Source organism: Macaca thibetana, chromosome 15, assembly GCF_024542745.1.
Source record: "Macaca thibetana thibetana isolate TM-01 chromosome 15, ASM2454274v1, whole genome shotgun sequence".
Taxonomy (NCBI): Eukaryota; Metazoa; Chordata; class Mammalia; order Primates; family Cercopithecidae; genus Macaca; species Macaca thibetana.
In genome coordinates, this window is record NC_065592.1 from 68,368,281 (window position 1) to 68,385,076 (window position 16,796).

Sequence of the window (16,796 nt, forward strand, 5' to 3'; positions counted from 1 at the left end):
CATGGCACAAGAACAGGGTACTTAGCTATTTGTGTGACTTTTTCCTGTTTTAGGAATCCACCCTCAATTCCTTCAATTTTTTACTCAAATGTAGCATTCTCAGAGAAGTCTTTCCTGACCCCCTACTTATAATAATTGCCCTCACTTCTTATCCTATTCCTTTCCCTTGCATTGTTTTTCTCCTTAGCACATATCATTATCAACTATGTCATGTATTTTCCTTATTGATTCAGTTTTTTGTTTGCATGCCCCACTAGAGTGTAAGCCCTATGAAGGCAGGAAGTAGTTCCTGTTATCACTTCAGAGTTTAGATCAGTTGCTAGTAAATTTTAGGAATTCAATAATATATGTCAAATGAGTGAAGGGACAGCTTATAATTCCTCCCATTTTTCTCCCCTGGTGAAGAACAGATTTTCTTTTGCTGGCAGCTGCATTCATTTTTCTACTTCTTTCCTCAAAGATTCACTGAGTGAATGAATGGACTAAACTTGCCTTGTTATGCACTATTTGGGTACCAGTTATCTACTTTTAATTTATAATAATAATGCATAAAGGATATTTACTATATGAAAAACACTTTATTTTTTAGTATTTATTTATTTACTTATTGTTTGAGACAAAGTCTCACTCTGTCACCCAGACTGGAGTCAGTGGCAGGATCTAGGCTCAGTGCAACCTCCACCTTCCAGATTCAAGTGATTCTCGTGTCTCAGCCTCCCAAATAGCTAGGATTACAGGCATCCACCACCACGCCTGGCTAATATTTGTATTTTTAGTAGAGATGGTGTTTCACCATGTTGGCCAGGCTGGTGTCAAATTCCTGACCTTGGGTGATCCACCAGCCTCGGCCACCAAAAGTGCTGGGATTACAGGCATGAACCACCACACCCAGTTGCAAAACACTTTAAATACATAATGTCATTTAATTCTCACAAGAAACCTTTGAGATAAACATTATTTTCCCTGTGTTAGAAAGACCAAGGAGCAGAGATATAAAGAGGCTGAATACCTTTCCTAAGGAAGGTCACATAGTGAATAATAGTGCTAAGACTTGAACTATTTGTTAGTAAAACACATACTTTTAAACATATTACTATCTTGCATTAAAGTTACAAGATGCGTAATGTTAGAGATGCAAATGATATTAGAAATTGCCTAAAACTTTCTTAAGTCAGATAAAGGAATGAGACCGAAAATGATTTGCCAGTGATGTGATACTGTTTATTGGAGGAGAAAAAGCAAGAAGAGCTTATGAACACATTTCCTGAAACACATTAGAGTACTTTTCTATTATACAAAGAATGGATGATGTTACAAATATCTTCTCATAAGCATATGCAATGAGAAATTTTTGATGATTTCCATAGAGCTAGTATCAACGCAGAATTACATTCCTTCTTACTATAATAGTTGATTAGACAGATCTGGACACATTCGCACCCCCCCCACACACACATACACACACAGACACATACACACACACACACACAAACAGTATGGTCCTAGACAAAGACTACTGTTATAACCATAAAGATGTACATCAGATAATTCTTACTTGGAAAGTACGACCTTTGAAATCTTGAAAAAATTTCAGTGAAAGCCCATTTAAAATCAATCAACAATCAGATACAAAATTTGAGATACACCAGGATGATTTTGGGAAATTATCTAAAAATTCCTTTTTTTGGGTACCTATCAATATTTTGATGATGCCAAAATTTTTCCCTATAATACTTTCATGCTGTAATATATTAGATATAGGAAGCACACAGGAAGTATCTATTTCATTATCTGAACAACTTGATAGTACATAAGTATTATACAGCATTTGGTGTCTTCCATCCTACTTTTGCCACCTATTTATGAAAAACAAAATGAAAAAAAAAATCTCATGTACTTATGACCTGTTTTTATTACCTGAAACTTGAAATTGTGTCCATTACCAATACCAAAATCTAGTTAGAGCTAGAAAAAATAATTTTCAGACCAATTATTTCAAAATAAAATTGTTTTTGGAAGATATATTCAAAATATGTATACTTCATTTTATTTTAAAATAGTTCCTTCTTATAAGAGATTTAAAAGACACATACAGAGAGTTCATTTGTACTTCTCATTCAGCTTCCCCTAACGATAAGTATCTTACCTTACTACAGCATATTATAAAAACCAGGAAATTTACATTAGTACACTGCTATTAACTCAACTGGATTTCACTAGTATCATAAGAACTAATTTTTTAAGTAGAATTTATACTTATATGAACTTTTATTACATATGTTAATTCATGTAGCCATCACCATAATCAGGATAGAGACTTCAGCGTTCATGTTACTACTCTGTAAACATCTTCCTTCTCTTAACTTCTGGCAACCACTGATTTTTTCTCCATCATTATTAATTTTGTATTAATAATGGATAATAATATATAATATTATGGGTAATAATATATAAATGGAATCATATAGTATATAACCTTTTCAGATTGTCTTTTTCTTCACTCAACATAAAGTCCTTGAGATCAATGCAAGTTGTTACATGTAACTATAATTTGTTCCTTTTAATTACTGAGCATCCTGTTTTAGGGATATATCATTAATGTTTGTTTATATGTTCACCCTTTGGAGTCAGTTGGGTGGTTTCCAGGTTTTAACTATTACAAATGAAACTTCTGTGAAAATTTACATACAGGTGTTTGTGGGAGCATAATTTTTCATTTTCTTGTAATAAATATTCGAGAGTGTAATTGCTAGATCTTATGCCAAATGTACATTTAACCTTACAAGAAGTTACCAGACTTTTCCAACACGGCCATGTGTCCCAATTTTTTACTGGTTTGTAACCTTATAATTCTATAAAGCAAAATCTTTATTTACCTAGTCACACATTATAGTCACTGCACCTGAAATGGTAAAAATCGCCGGGATTAGACACCCAGAGAGTCTTTATTAATTACTTCAGGTCATTGGGCCATCTGTGCTTTAATTATTTTCCAAGCTAATGTGTACTGAGATACAGCTTGATCATCAATTAAATTGTACATAATGAGAAAAGCAAAAATTATCCACTGGTGTTTCTTTGAATCTATAATCCCTCAATTTACTCCCATATGAACCAGTTTTAATTCAGGTTCTTTCCCTGAGGGGGTTCCACTTTTTCAGAGGAAAAAATGATACTCACAACATCCAATGTTCACAATTGATGTATACATCATACTTAGTATTTAATGGTAACATAGCATTAGAACAAAGGTTTTTCAGGTTTGTAACATCCACAATTAAATAACTTTCAAAGAGTTAGATGCAGGAAGCTCAATATTATAGTGGTTATTCCAAGGTGATCCACAGAAAGGCCAGAGTGGAATAGCATCTAAGATCCTTGAAATGTTATGTAAAACTTTAAACTTTGAGATTCAATTCCCTTTTTTATGCACAGATCTTCTCATAACACATTATCCTTGACTTCTCTCTTTTCCTTTCACTCTGAATATCTTATTTTTAATTGTGTTCATCTATAATCTCTCTTGCGCTCTTTCTCTCTACTACCTACCAACTACCTACCTACCTCTCTACTATCTACCTAACTATTTATCTGTCCTAAAATTCACCATAGTAAGGTACATGCAAATTCCCCAGGCTATGAAAATCAGCATAATATATGTAATATTTGTTCTCATTTTGTCAGGACTACTTGGATATTAACCAGTACATAGAATTATTATTCAAACCAGATAGGAGATAATATTTAGTTTTCTTAGACTTTGCGTGTCAGAATCCTTAATATTTTGGTGCCAAAAGTAAATTCTGTAGTGTGATTATTAATATTACAGCCAACTCCGTATTTAGCCCATCCCTCACTTTTTAAAAACTAAAGAACAGAAAGCACTTAAGCAAAATCTTAAATAACGTGTCTTCTAAAATAAATTTCTAGATGGGTATCAGTTGTTTCTACTGCATGTATTAGCTTGGTATTAGCTGCATTTGGCTCAGTCACAGACATTGTCAGCAGAAACCAGAGTGATCAATACAAATCTGCTGATGGGGTCTGTTTCTGTACAAAAACAGAGATAAACAGAAAAGCAATACTTGGAACATCTGTGTTGCAAAATTTTACATTTTCTCTTCTTCCTATTGAAACATCACAGAAAAATTTGTCAGACTTATGAATTGTCTATATTTCCATATCAAATTGCTAAAATTATCACACAGTAAGTTAATATTTCAGGCTTAGATTTTTGAAAGAGGACATCATGGCTACAAGTTATCATTACAAGATAACTGTTGTAGTCACAACATTTTGCATGCAAGGAAGAGGAACCACTCAAGTTATTTTGAAAAAAGTTTAGCATAGTGCTACAGAATATGTATAAATCTAAGAAGAAGAGCCATTAAACAAGGCTTTGAAAGTAGTCAGAGGCTTAGGATCCTCCCTTCCCAGTAGTGATGCCAAGGGGAAGATAAGATGGCAATCTTCTCTCTCCAAACTCACTGCAAAGTATCCCCCAGTTCAACTGTTTAAAAGAGTGGTTGCTCTGCAAGCTCTCAATTCAAAAACATATACGGAAGTAAAAGCAGTATGCATTTCCTCTCAACGTCTGAGGGCATCGATTTTCGATTTTTAAAACTATTAGATCCATTAGTTCATACAACAATCTTATGAAAGTATGTTCTAGTAGTACTACCACTTTATATATAAAAAGAGTAAACAGAGAGAGCTTAAGGAGCTCTCCTAGGATCATACAGCTAATATGTCACAGAGCTTGAGTTTGAAACCAGGGTTTCACAATTACCAGACACTTCAACATCAGAAATATCTTTTTTATTTTTATTTTTAAGAGACAGTGTATCGCTCTGTCACCCAGGCTGGAGTGCAGTGGGTGTGATCATGGTTCATTGCAATCTTGACCTCCTGGGCTCAAGTGATCCTTCTGCCTCAGCCTCCCAGGTAGTTAGAATTACAGTTGTGCACCACTACGCCCAGCTAATGTTTTAAAAAGTATTTTTTGTAGAGATGAGGTCTCATTGTGTTGCCTAAGCTGATCTCGAACTCCTGGCCTCAAGCGATCCTCCTGCCTGGGCCTTCCAAAGGGGTGGGATTATAGGCTTAAGCCACTATGCCCAGCCAGAAAGATCTTTAGGCAAGAAACAACTGATTTTACCATTAAGTTTTACTGTAATCATTTACCATTGAATAGCATTTAGAAAGTCATGGTTTGCTAATGATAATTTCAAAAATCAAGTTCAAGTTTCTTTTCTCATTTCTCAGCTTTCCATTCTTTCCTCCTGTGACTCTTCCTCTATTTCTGATTTCCAAGTCCTTCCTTTCAGGAGTAAAATCAAAAGCCACCCCTCCCAACATATTATCCCAAAATGTTAACTTAGAAACTCTGTTTTCTCCAGCTCCTACTATCATGTTTTAAGTTTAAATATGATGTGTCAATGTAGGCTGATCAATTGTAAAAATACACAATTTTGGTGGGGGATGTTGATAATAGTGAAGGTTATTGTGTGGGTGCAGGAGATAAATGACATATTTCTGTACCTTCCTCTCAGTTTTGCTGTGAATCTTAAACTGCTCTAAAAAAATAAAGTGTTTTTAAAAAGTCTCTATTTGAATATTCAATGACTAGGCTGATGCTTAAAGTTAATCCGCATAAGAATACAGTCTGCCTACTTAAATCTTAGTAGGCTTTTGAAGCTATGTATATAAAATATTCCATCTCTGTCACCCATTAGTTTGTATCCTGATTCTGCCCCTTGTCTGTCCATATTTTAGGTTTTCAGTTTCCTAGTCAAAGTATATTTGACTCTCATTGCCAACTAATTGAATATCAGCACTTCACAGCTTTGAAAGCCACAGGCTCTCTTACCTCCTTGTGAAGGAAATCTCAGTAAGACAAAAGTGATAAATTGCTCCTTTCCTTACAGCTGAGGAAGGGTAGATACTATTCAGCATTACAAAGCTTTTCTTCCAAAAGTTATTTCTAATGACAGAACCTTGTGAAACCACACCCAAATTATAGAGACTATTTGTTTCTGGAGTAATTTTTAAGCTCTAATAAGAAGTCTATAACTTGTATTTGTTATCTTCATAATATGTTGTCCTATTAAAAACTAAGTTGAAGCCAGTTGCTGTGGCACATGCCTGTAGTCCTGGCTACTTTGAAGGCTGAGGCGTGAAGATCATTTGAGTCCAGTAGTTCCAGGCTGCAATGAGCTATGATCGTGCCTGTGAATAGCCACTTCATTCTGTCCCGGGCAACACAGTATGACAAAGTCTCTAAAATAACAATAAATAAATATATTTTAAAAATTAAATTGAAATCTCTATTTTCTGAAAAGTTTAAGCAATTATGAAGTTTTTTTAAAAATCAGGAGATTATTAACATATTTTCTTTCTCATGGAAAAGGTAAAAACAGTAAGACTGTGATTATGTATGTTTTGTATTAAATAAACAATTTTGTAGTTTAATCTTATTTAAATGATCAGATATAAATATAGTTATATGCATATACATTTATATTTTATATATTTGTATATATTTTCCCAAACTACACTGGTTACATTACTTTTATTTATGATCGAATTTATCTAGTACTGCTAATTTAATTGTTTATTTACCTGTAGATGATAATTTTTTTTTTTTTTTTTTTTTTTTTTTTGAGACAGAGTCCCACTCTGTGGCCCAGGCTGGAGTGCAGTGGCACGATATTGGCTCACTGCAACCTCCGCCTCCTGGGTTCAAGCCATTCCCCGCCTCAGCCTCCGGAGCAGCTGGGATTACAGGAGCCCACCATCACGCCCGGCTAATTTTTGTAGTTTTAATAGAGACAGGATTTCACCATCTTGGCCAGGCTGCTCTTGAACTCCTGACCCTGTGATCCACAGCCTTGGCCTCCCAAAGTGCTGGGATTACAGGCGTGAGTCACTGTGCGAGGCCTTGCAGATGATAATTTTTGTCCCCCTGAGGACAAATATGTGTGGCTAAGCAAATTTTCTGTTAGTGAGATGATATTCTAGACATGGAGTTTCTTTACTTTGACAGTGGTTTGTGCTACTTGAGGCACTGCACTTCTTCTCTGACAGCAACACGTCTTATTTAAAAATTGTCTCTTGGCCGGGCACGGTGGCTCACGCCTGTAATGCCAGCACTTTGGGAGGCCGAGGCGGGCGGATCACGAGGTCAGGAGATCGAGACCATCCTGGCTAACACGGTGAAACCCCATCTCTACTAAAAAATATAAAAAATCACCCGGGAGCGGTGGCGGGCTCCTGTAGTCCCGGCTACTCCGGAGGCTAAGGCAGGAGAATGGCGTGAACCTGGGAGGCAGAGCTTGCAGTGAGCTGAGATCCAGCCACTGAACTCTAGCCTGGGTGACACAGTGAGACTCCGTCTCAAAAATAAATAAATAAATAAATAAATAAATAAATAAATAAATAAAATGAAATTGTCTCTTTAGGAAGTAGCTTGTAGCATTAGCCCTTGTGGCTTCAGCCCTTTATAAAACACTGGGTACTGGAAATTCTAAGCATAGAGTCTGAATCAGTTACTTTAAAGCCATTTAATTAATTAGCCGAGTAATTGCACTACTACGCCAGGGACCATGTCCCATCTCAGACCCTGAGTTATTCTGGCCACTGCTCAGGATACACACAACTTTATTCTGAGGTCTTTGGATAACATGAGGCTGTAAATTAATCAGCTCTATTGGGTTTATTATTTTATCTGATTCTATGAGTCTTATGTATGGGAAAATTATCATGTCTATAGTTTGCTCATGATAATATTCAGTTTTTTAATGCTACAGTGCATACTTAAATTTATTCTATAATTTCAATTTGAGGAGTAAGGGAACCCATTCTATTTAGTCAGGTATCATAAATTGGAAGTGTCTATAAAGCTAAAAAATTATAATAATTGTGTTTGTGAAAGGAAAGACATATTACTCCCCATATAATGTTTATTAAGGGAAATAACCAATATAACAAAATTCAGATATAATAAATTGAATATAACTTATATTACTGGAATTGCAAATATAAATGGACATCTGCTAAAGGTAGAGGATTTAAAAAGGTAATATTAATGGTAGCCAATTTCCTCCTAAATTGTTTTTATAAGATTTCATTTTAAGATGATATATTTGTGATTTCTATACTTTGCAAACTCAATAAACATCTCTGTATATTATGATTTAATATAGCAATTTATTGAATAAACATATTACACTTTTCATTTTCCTTGTGCTTGCTCCCTGAGGAATCTAAATTGTATTTACAGAAACAGAACTAATTTTCAAAGTGTCCCTTTAAGGAAGAGGAATTAGAAGGAAAAGCCCACAGAAGCAAAACTTACAGTGATGGGCAAAAAGGAAAATAGCATCTAATAATATAGTCCCATATGCTACAATTATTCAAGATGGAATAAAATAAAGTATTTTATTTTATCTAAAATTCATAATATTTATTAATAATCATTTATAGCTCTGTCATATAGGCATAATATAAGGATAAAAGGAAAAATCTATAAGTTCTTGATGGGCTACTAGGCTTGAATTTACAAAACCTCATCCATAGTAATTTATGCCCCATGTAAAGTATAAATATTTGGGAACAGATTTAACTCTTAGGTATAAGTAGTAAAGTTGCAATCATTTCTGCAATTCCAAACCTATTCATTGGTGTTATCTTTTGTGCTCAGCCTTGTGCTCATTGGTAGGTTCACAAGCACAGGATCCAGAATCCTTGAAACTCTTTGTAAAGGAAGAAAACCTTAGATAAGGAATGGCCACAGTTGAACTGCTAAAACCAGCCTACTTATGTGCTCTCTTTGTGCATCCATCTGCAAGTAACCAAGCATTCACAAAGGCCATCAGGCTACACTAGAGCCAAGAATGTGTTATTTCTGCAAAAGAAAAAGGTTGATTTTTTAGTACCAAAACTAGTTCTCTGGCTACTCTCTTACATTTGGTTTGGTAATAGCAAAAAGCATAGAATAATTGCCTTAGTAGATTTTTAACATTTAAAATATAATACCCAGATAGAAATCTTCCTATTAAAATCATGAGCTAAAAGTATATTTCTTACCTGATACTGTATATAAAAACGTTTTCCTATAGTGTTCCCCTGTACGGATATTTTCAATAACAATATGATTTCCTAAAGACTTTGTAAATATAATATAAGGATGTCAATAAAAACTAACAAAAACTGGGCCGGCAAGGTGGCTCATGCCTGTATCCCCAGCACTTTGGGAGGCCCAGGCAGGCGGATCACGAGGTCAGGAGATCAAGACCATCCTGGCTAACATGGTGAAATTCCGTCTCTACTAAAAAAATACAAAAAAGTTAGCCAGACGTGGTGGCGGGTGCCTATAGTCCCAGCTACTCGGGAGACTGAGGTAGGAGAATGGCGTGAACCTGAGAGGCGGAACTTGCAGTGAGCCGAGATCACGCTACTGCACTCCAGCCTGGGCGACAGAGCAAGACTCCATCTCAATAAATAAATAAATAAATAAATATAATAATAATAATATTAATAATAAAAACTGGCATATATTGAATCAATGTAATTGGTGATTACAGTTGAGAAAATAAAGATTTCTCATTTAAAGGAACCCAGTAAATATAATATATTATTTTAAATGCTATGGACAGAATTATTCACAGCTATAAATGTTCTATGGAAAGAAAAAAAGCTAATCCTTAAATTTAAGGAATAAGTTTCCAGATGAGATAAAATATGCACAGAGTTTTAAATACTAAATGGAAATTTTGATAGGTAAATCATGATGGACAAAATATATGAATTAACAATCACTAACTATAATTTCCTTCCAGACTTCTATCTTTTCTTACTCTCTCATCCCTCCTCCCATTTCTCTTTTCTTGATTTAATTATAGCTGTTTGAGCTAATTCTATTCAAGTGGGACAGTTATTCCCTTTGTCCCCTTTCCCTGAGCTTTCTTTTTTAATTTAAAGGAATTACAGCCACCATATCTCTAGTTCCCTTTACTCTAAGACCCCGACCAAGAGTTCAAAATTGCACATTTTTCCCCCTTTGCCTTGTATTAAACTTTGGTTAGGCTTCTCTTCTCCCCATAGGCCCCTGTATTTGTCCTGTACTCAGTCCTGATCTAGGACTAAAATGCAGAATTTACTCTCTTTAACAGCTATCAAGAGAATTGGCCTATCAGACTCCTCTGTCATGCCTTCTACTCACTCCCCATTGCTTGCCCAATTTCCTCTTAAAAATTTTTGCTCTCCCTGGTTACTTTTTCCTATAAGAGGAAAGACATGTTCTGTTTGATTTTGAGATACTAGCAGATTTCTGAGACTGGAGCACTCTCAATATTACAATAATTATTTTGAATAAAGTCTTTCTCACCTAAGTCTGAATTAGTTTTTCTTTGGCAGAGTCTGGTGCTGAGTCAGGTTGATTGCTGATTGCCCCTAGGACTATACCATCTGCACCGAGGTTTTGATGCTGGCTTCTCTGACCCTGTGCATCCTTCCTAGCTGGACAAATCCGGATCTATGCTGGTGAGTAGCAAACCTTAATTCAGTATTCCAGATATTTGTCTTTTGTAGCGGGATAATAAATTATTTTTATACTGTTAAATGAGGCTCTTCCCAGTTCATTTCTGTTGAGCAAGACCTTTCCTAGGTAGAGGCTTCTTGGTTCCTTCCAAGTGGAGATTTAATCCCTGACTCTCGTTGAGCAGGACTCTTCTTAGCTTTTTTTCTGCTATGTGCTTAGTTTTTTTCTGGCTTTTTGTGAGATCTCTTTGGTTATCTGTATACCAGCCTAATCTCATGGGTAATTCTCACTTCCATGCCGTTCTGTCTCCTCTGCCCCATGCTCTGCCACTGGGCACTCTTTCAGTCTAATTTCTTCAAAAATGGTATTTTCACAAAGTATAATTTGAAACTATAATCGCCTCTCTAAATTTCTTGAGATCTACCCAAATATGTTCATCTCTTACGAGCCCTTGAATCCAACAGTTCAAAATTTTCTCTAAACAGTAGAGTGCACAAACTATCTGCAAGATTAAGTTAGACAACTTACTATAAGATTTTCTCCTTTCCAAGTTCCCTTCTGTGTCCTCTGGATCCTATAATGCCAAACACAGCATTTTATTAAATTCTATAACCCCTGTTAATCTGTTAATCAGAGATCTACTCTCTCATTGGAATGTTAATATTTTATGTTCACCTAAGGAACTAACCCTGAAGTCCTGAACTTTTCTTCAATTTGCCTTTAACCTCTGATATCTCTGATAGATCACCCCAGTTTTCTTGCCCAGTTCACTGCTCCCCAAGCCGTTAAAAATCCCCACATTCAAAATTCCTCATCACATTCCTTCCTGGCTCAATTTTGCTATGGGTTTGCCAGATGTAGGGCACAACTGTAGGGTACCTTAAAGGTGAGGAGAGATCCTAGTATGCACCCTTTGTAAACTGCCCTGGTATCCTCTACAACCCGAGGCAATTGAAGGTCTCAAAACCTACTATCCAAGCTGACAAAGCACTCATGATTTCCACCCCGTAGTCCCTCAATGCACCAATTTCCTGTTAAAAAAAAAAAGCAGAAAATATCACTAGTTGGTCCAAGATTTGCAAGTCATAAAGAGGAAGGTAAATCAAGATTCCCTTTGGTCTCAAATACACTATTGCTATCCTTATTTCCATACCTTCCAACACCACTCATTTTGCTGTTGTCATTGTGCTCTGCTTCTCACAGCCCCTTTAGCCTATTTCCCTATTTTCTTTTACATGAGAAAATCAAGAATATGCTTAGTTATTTATGCCTCAGGACTTATAGAAGCCCTCGCTTAATTTTCCCAGACATTAACTGCAAATTTAAAGAATTCGATCTTCCCTGGCACTTTAGTACTCAATATTATATGTAGATACTTTTCATCTTTGTTCTAAGGCACTCAATAATTATTTGCAAGATACCCAGTACTTATTAAAAGTCTTGGCTAGGAAGAGACATAAAGTCTCAAAAGTTCTGTTTCTGTGCCCTCAAGTGTACAATTTAAGCAATGATTATTTATCCTCAGGGAAAAATGTTTATCCCCATATCTTATCAAGACATTTCGTAACTATACCTTGCCCCAAAACCAAGGGATAGTTTAGGGACTTTGGGGGGGCTGCTTAGTTATTGTAGAATAAATTCTTAGCTTTTCTGCTATAGCATCCCTTTTCTATGGTGTAACTGAAGAGCTTGTATCTGAATCTCTACAATGGGACTCACCTTTTTTTTTTGGTCGGGGGAGGAAGAGTTTCATTCTTGTTGCCCAGGCTGGAGTGCAATGGCACAATCTTGGCATCTCGGCTCACCACAACCTCTGCCTCCCTGGTTCAAGTGATTCTCCTGCCTCAGCCTCCCAAGTAGCTGGGACTACAGGCATGCACCACCATGCCCTGCTAATTTTGGATTTTTAGTAGAGAAGGGGTTTCTCCATATTGGTCAGGCTGGTCTCAAACTCCCAACCTCAGGGGGACTCACCCTCTTTAAAATAATTTGAATCTCTAAAGACCTTTCTTTCCTCCATGCCCACTTTAAACCTTCGTAACTTCCTTTTGCTTTTCTCCCTATGTGTTTATGAAAGAGAAGGACATGCCTTAGACATCTCAAAAACATAATGAAAATCAGAGGCCAATGGGATACTTTAACCCCATCCTAGATACTATAACTCAAGGTTTCCCTTCTTGCTTGAAAGCAGTTGCAGCAACTGTAAAATTAGTTCAAACCACAGCTGACCTTGTTTGGATTGTATCTTGAACATCTATTTATTTTATGCAGCTCCGGCCCTTATCCTAATGGAAAATACCCAGCATTTTTTAGTTTCACCTCTTACGAAATTCTTCTGTTCTCTTCTTATATTACCATCGACTGCTCTCAAAATCTCAATCCTGCCACTATCTTCCCTCTTCCAATTGAAGAGAAATTACATGATTGCATTATGAAATTCAAGCCTCAATCCTCAGCAATATTGACCACTCAGAGATCCCCCTTAAAAATCCAGACTTTGTCTTCTGTGCTGATGGTTTATATCTCTGCCCCTCAGAAAAAAAAATCCAGGCAAGTTATGTCATTACGATTTTTAAAACTCCATAGAACATAAACTTCTACCTGGCACAAGGCACCTCAGATCACTAAACTTTTAGCTCTCTTAACAGCTTGATTTTTGGCCAAAGAGAAAAGAGTTAGTATCTACACAGAGAGTAAACACGCTTTTTGGATACTACATGATTTTAGTATTGTATGGAAAACGAGAGGATTTATAACAACTTTGAGGACACCAACTAAAAATGGACACAAGTGTCTGTCCCCTTAGTAGCTTTGTGATGGTCAGAGGAGTTAGACATACTTAAAGTAGAAGCTCACATGGATGATAAAACCCCAAAGCAAAAAAAAAAAAAAAAAAAAAAGTCACTGCCTGACAATATGTTTACCTGGTGGCAGCTTACAAATCTATTCCAATTTCAACACAACCAGAAAAAATCTTAAACTGACTACACTTACCAACTGAGCCCCTAACAAAAGAGCTTAGAATCTCCCCCATTTAAAGCCCCCTAACATGAAAGAACAATTGGAAACAAGTTGGATGCTTTACCTTCCTAGATGTACTTTGGAGACACCCAGATGGCCACTTGGCTCTCTCACCTGAAATTTAGTCACTGGCCTTTACAAGATCATTCAACATGGGAGAAAGAGACTAAATCATGTCTTCTGCCAACATTGATGAGGAAGTTTTACTCCTATCTGAAACAGTCTTCTTGCAAACTCCAGGAATTCCAACCTTGAGTTTATGGCTCTCAACTAAAAGGATGTAAAAGCTACTCTGAATGGAAGTTCAACTCAATTGGAGATCTTAAGGTAATCCATGCTCTGTTTTTTCAGACCTCTAGAATACAATGTCTACACAGCAAATTAGACAGCTTTCCCAAAAACTTCCCACCAAGCAGATGACAGCTTTACCAACATAGCTCTACCAACAACATTGGAACAAAACACTGTGAGATTTTCCTTCCTATACATATATTTTTACCATTTTCTTTCTCCTATGTTCCTCCATTGTCACCTTTGCTGTCCATATAACTTTCCTCATTGTAACTGCAGACTTTCATAATGAGTCCTTGTAGTATTTCTGTCTCCTCTTCACAAAAGCTTCTTTAATAATTATTCCATCTCAGTACTCTATGAGAACCCCAGAATCTATGGGTATTATTTTACTCCATGTGTAGCACAATCTCAAAACCTTACTTTTAATTGCTGATTATATACTCTTTTTTCCTTTGGAAGCCTCTAGTTTATTCCAAATTCCTATACCACTATTAGGCTAATGGGCATTTGTTATGGGCTGAATTTTACTCTGTTCCAAAAATTCACATGCTGACGTTCTAACTCTCAGCATTTTAGAGTATGATTGTACATGAAGATATTATAGAATTTTTACAGAAGTAATTAAGTGAAAATAAAGTTGTGAAATGGACCCGAATACACTGTGACTGGTATCTTTATAAGAGAGGAAAGTTGGACAGGGATATGTGCAGAGGAAAGACTATGTAGAGACGCAAGGAGAAGACAGCATCTATAAACCTAGGAGAGAAGCCTGGAACAGGTATTTCTTTCATGGTCCTGAGAAGAAACCAACTCTGCCAACATTCTGATCTCAGACTTCTAGCCTCTAGACCTGTGAGAAAATAAATTTCTGTTGGTTAAGGCACTCATTATGCAGCATTTTGTCACAGAAGTCCTAGCAAGATAATCCTCTATTTTTTATATTATCACTTTGGAGCCCTTTAGCTTTTTCCTTTAGACTTCAAAAGGAGTCTTCTTCAATATCAATAGTTTTCAATAGGGCAATCTATGCTTCCACCACATCACCAAAGGCCTTTTCGTGGGCTTAAGTATTTGCAATTGCCCCTAATTTTCCATCAGTACAAATACTACAGTATTATTATGGGTGATAAGAGTACATTGCCTTGTTATATGAATCTTAAAGATGATCCTGGTGATCCTAAGCATAATTGTGCCTGGTATGATTGGGACTGTCTTGTGAACAACAAACATGACTTTCCTCAATCTGAAAATTTCCCATTTGGACAGAATAACATCCTTATCAAAACAGCTCATGTGAGCTCTAAGGTGCAAATCCATGGTACAATCACACCTATGAATCCTGTTCAGTCCCTAATGAGACACATTGTATTAAGGTAATGGTGCTTACTGATGTCTGCTTGATAATTGCACTAGATCCTGTTATCTGGCTAATCTTACTAGCCATTATCAGACTTTTAACTAAATTGCTTTCTTTTCTCACTTTAACTAATCTACTACATCTAAGTTTCCTAGGCACTGGGCAATCAAAAATATCTGTAAACCATGTTATAGCTGCAAGGTTAGGTACAGAATCCCAATCCTAGAAGGAGGCTATGACCTTTATTTATTTATTTATTTTTTCCTCCAGGTTCTTAAGAAGCCTTGGAACAAGAGGATAAGAGATTGAGAGTAAAGTTAAAAGACTACTGCAGCAGATCACATATGAGCAAACTTTCTGCCTACAATTGCTGTGGACTGGTCAGGTAGTTTGCTGGAATTTGTACATATTCAGTTGTTCGCTCCTGAAATAACCAAGACTGCAGAAAGTCTTACCAAAGCCACCAACATCATTGCCAAAGTATTCCAGAAACTCCAGTGAATGGCTGTCTACAATAATCTAGATTTGGGCATGATTCTGGCTTCTCAATTGTTGTGCATATGTTCCCTGAAACCTCTCTAATATACATGCTAAAACTAAAAATATCGAGACCACAAACTTGGAAATTCATCAAACTACCCACTATTTAAGGATATTTTCAATGTCCTAGAATCTCCTTAACTGCCACCATCTGAACCGCAAACCTTGGCATTACTCCTCTATTTCATGTTTAATAGTTATTTTTCTACAATATTCCTAGCCATAGCTCTCATTAAAAACCTGATCTCTAAGACCCTTCAACAACAGTCGAACTACAAGTTGGCAGATGATACAGCTAGTCCTTTAATGCCAACAAGAATGTGAAGGCTCGCTCAACCCCTAAAAACTACTTTGACCAATCTCAGTTCATGATTCCTATTCCGTCCCTAGTAGTGTTTAAAGACAAAGGTAGTTTGTCTTAAACAATGGGGAGGCGGGGGTGCAGGTGAGCAGGGAGGGACTGACCTATGTTCACAATTGCTCATTTCTTACCCTTGGCCATGTCTTGACTAAAATTTGGAAAGGCTTATCTCTTTCCCACAGGCCTTTGAATCTGGGATTGCCACCAAGCTTGAGCAAGCATTAAAATGCAGAACATGCCCCTCTTAGTAGTGTATCCTGAGAGTCAGCTGACCACTGGGAGGCGTGCTTCCTGTCAGATCACTCTGCTTATGCTGTCTGCTCATCCATACTTTCTTGCCCAATTTCCCCTTAAACGTTTCTGCTGACCCTGGTGACCTTTTCCGATGAAAGAAAAGTCTTTTTCTGTTTCCTTGTGTAACTTAGGCAGATTTCTGAAATAAAAGTTTTCTCTACTACAAGTCTATTTGAGTAAAGTCTGTCTTTATTAAGTCTGGATATGTCTTTGACACCCTCAATCCATTCATATATTGATAACCATGATGGGACACCTATATGTTTAATTTTACACATGCCACGTGGCTGATTTTAAATTAGCCTTTGTTGCTCAAAGGCTTCTCACTTCTATCTTCCATCATTTGGTTCTGAAATATATACAGCTTTTCTAACATTCAAGGCCCTGAA

At 36.5% G+C, this 16,796-nt stretch overlaps 1 long non-coding RNA gene across 1 annotated transcript in view; it reads left to right on the forward strand.

The window, feature by feature from the left end:
- LOC126936854 (uncharacterized) overlaps window positions 1-16,084 on the forward strand; it is a 32,327-nt gene extending 16,243 nt beyond the window's left edge. The window contains exons 2-4 of the long non-coding RNA XR_007719593.1: window positions 10,417-10,542; window positions 13,634-13,888; window positions 15,483-16,084. This is a non-coding gene — a long non-coding RNA (uncharacterized LOC126936854). The remainder of the gene's footprint in view (window positions 1-10,416; window positions 10,543-13,633; window positions 13,889-15,482) is intronic.
- The last annotated feature ends 712 nt before the right edge of the window (window positions 16,085-16,796 follow it).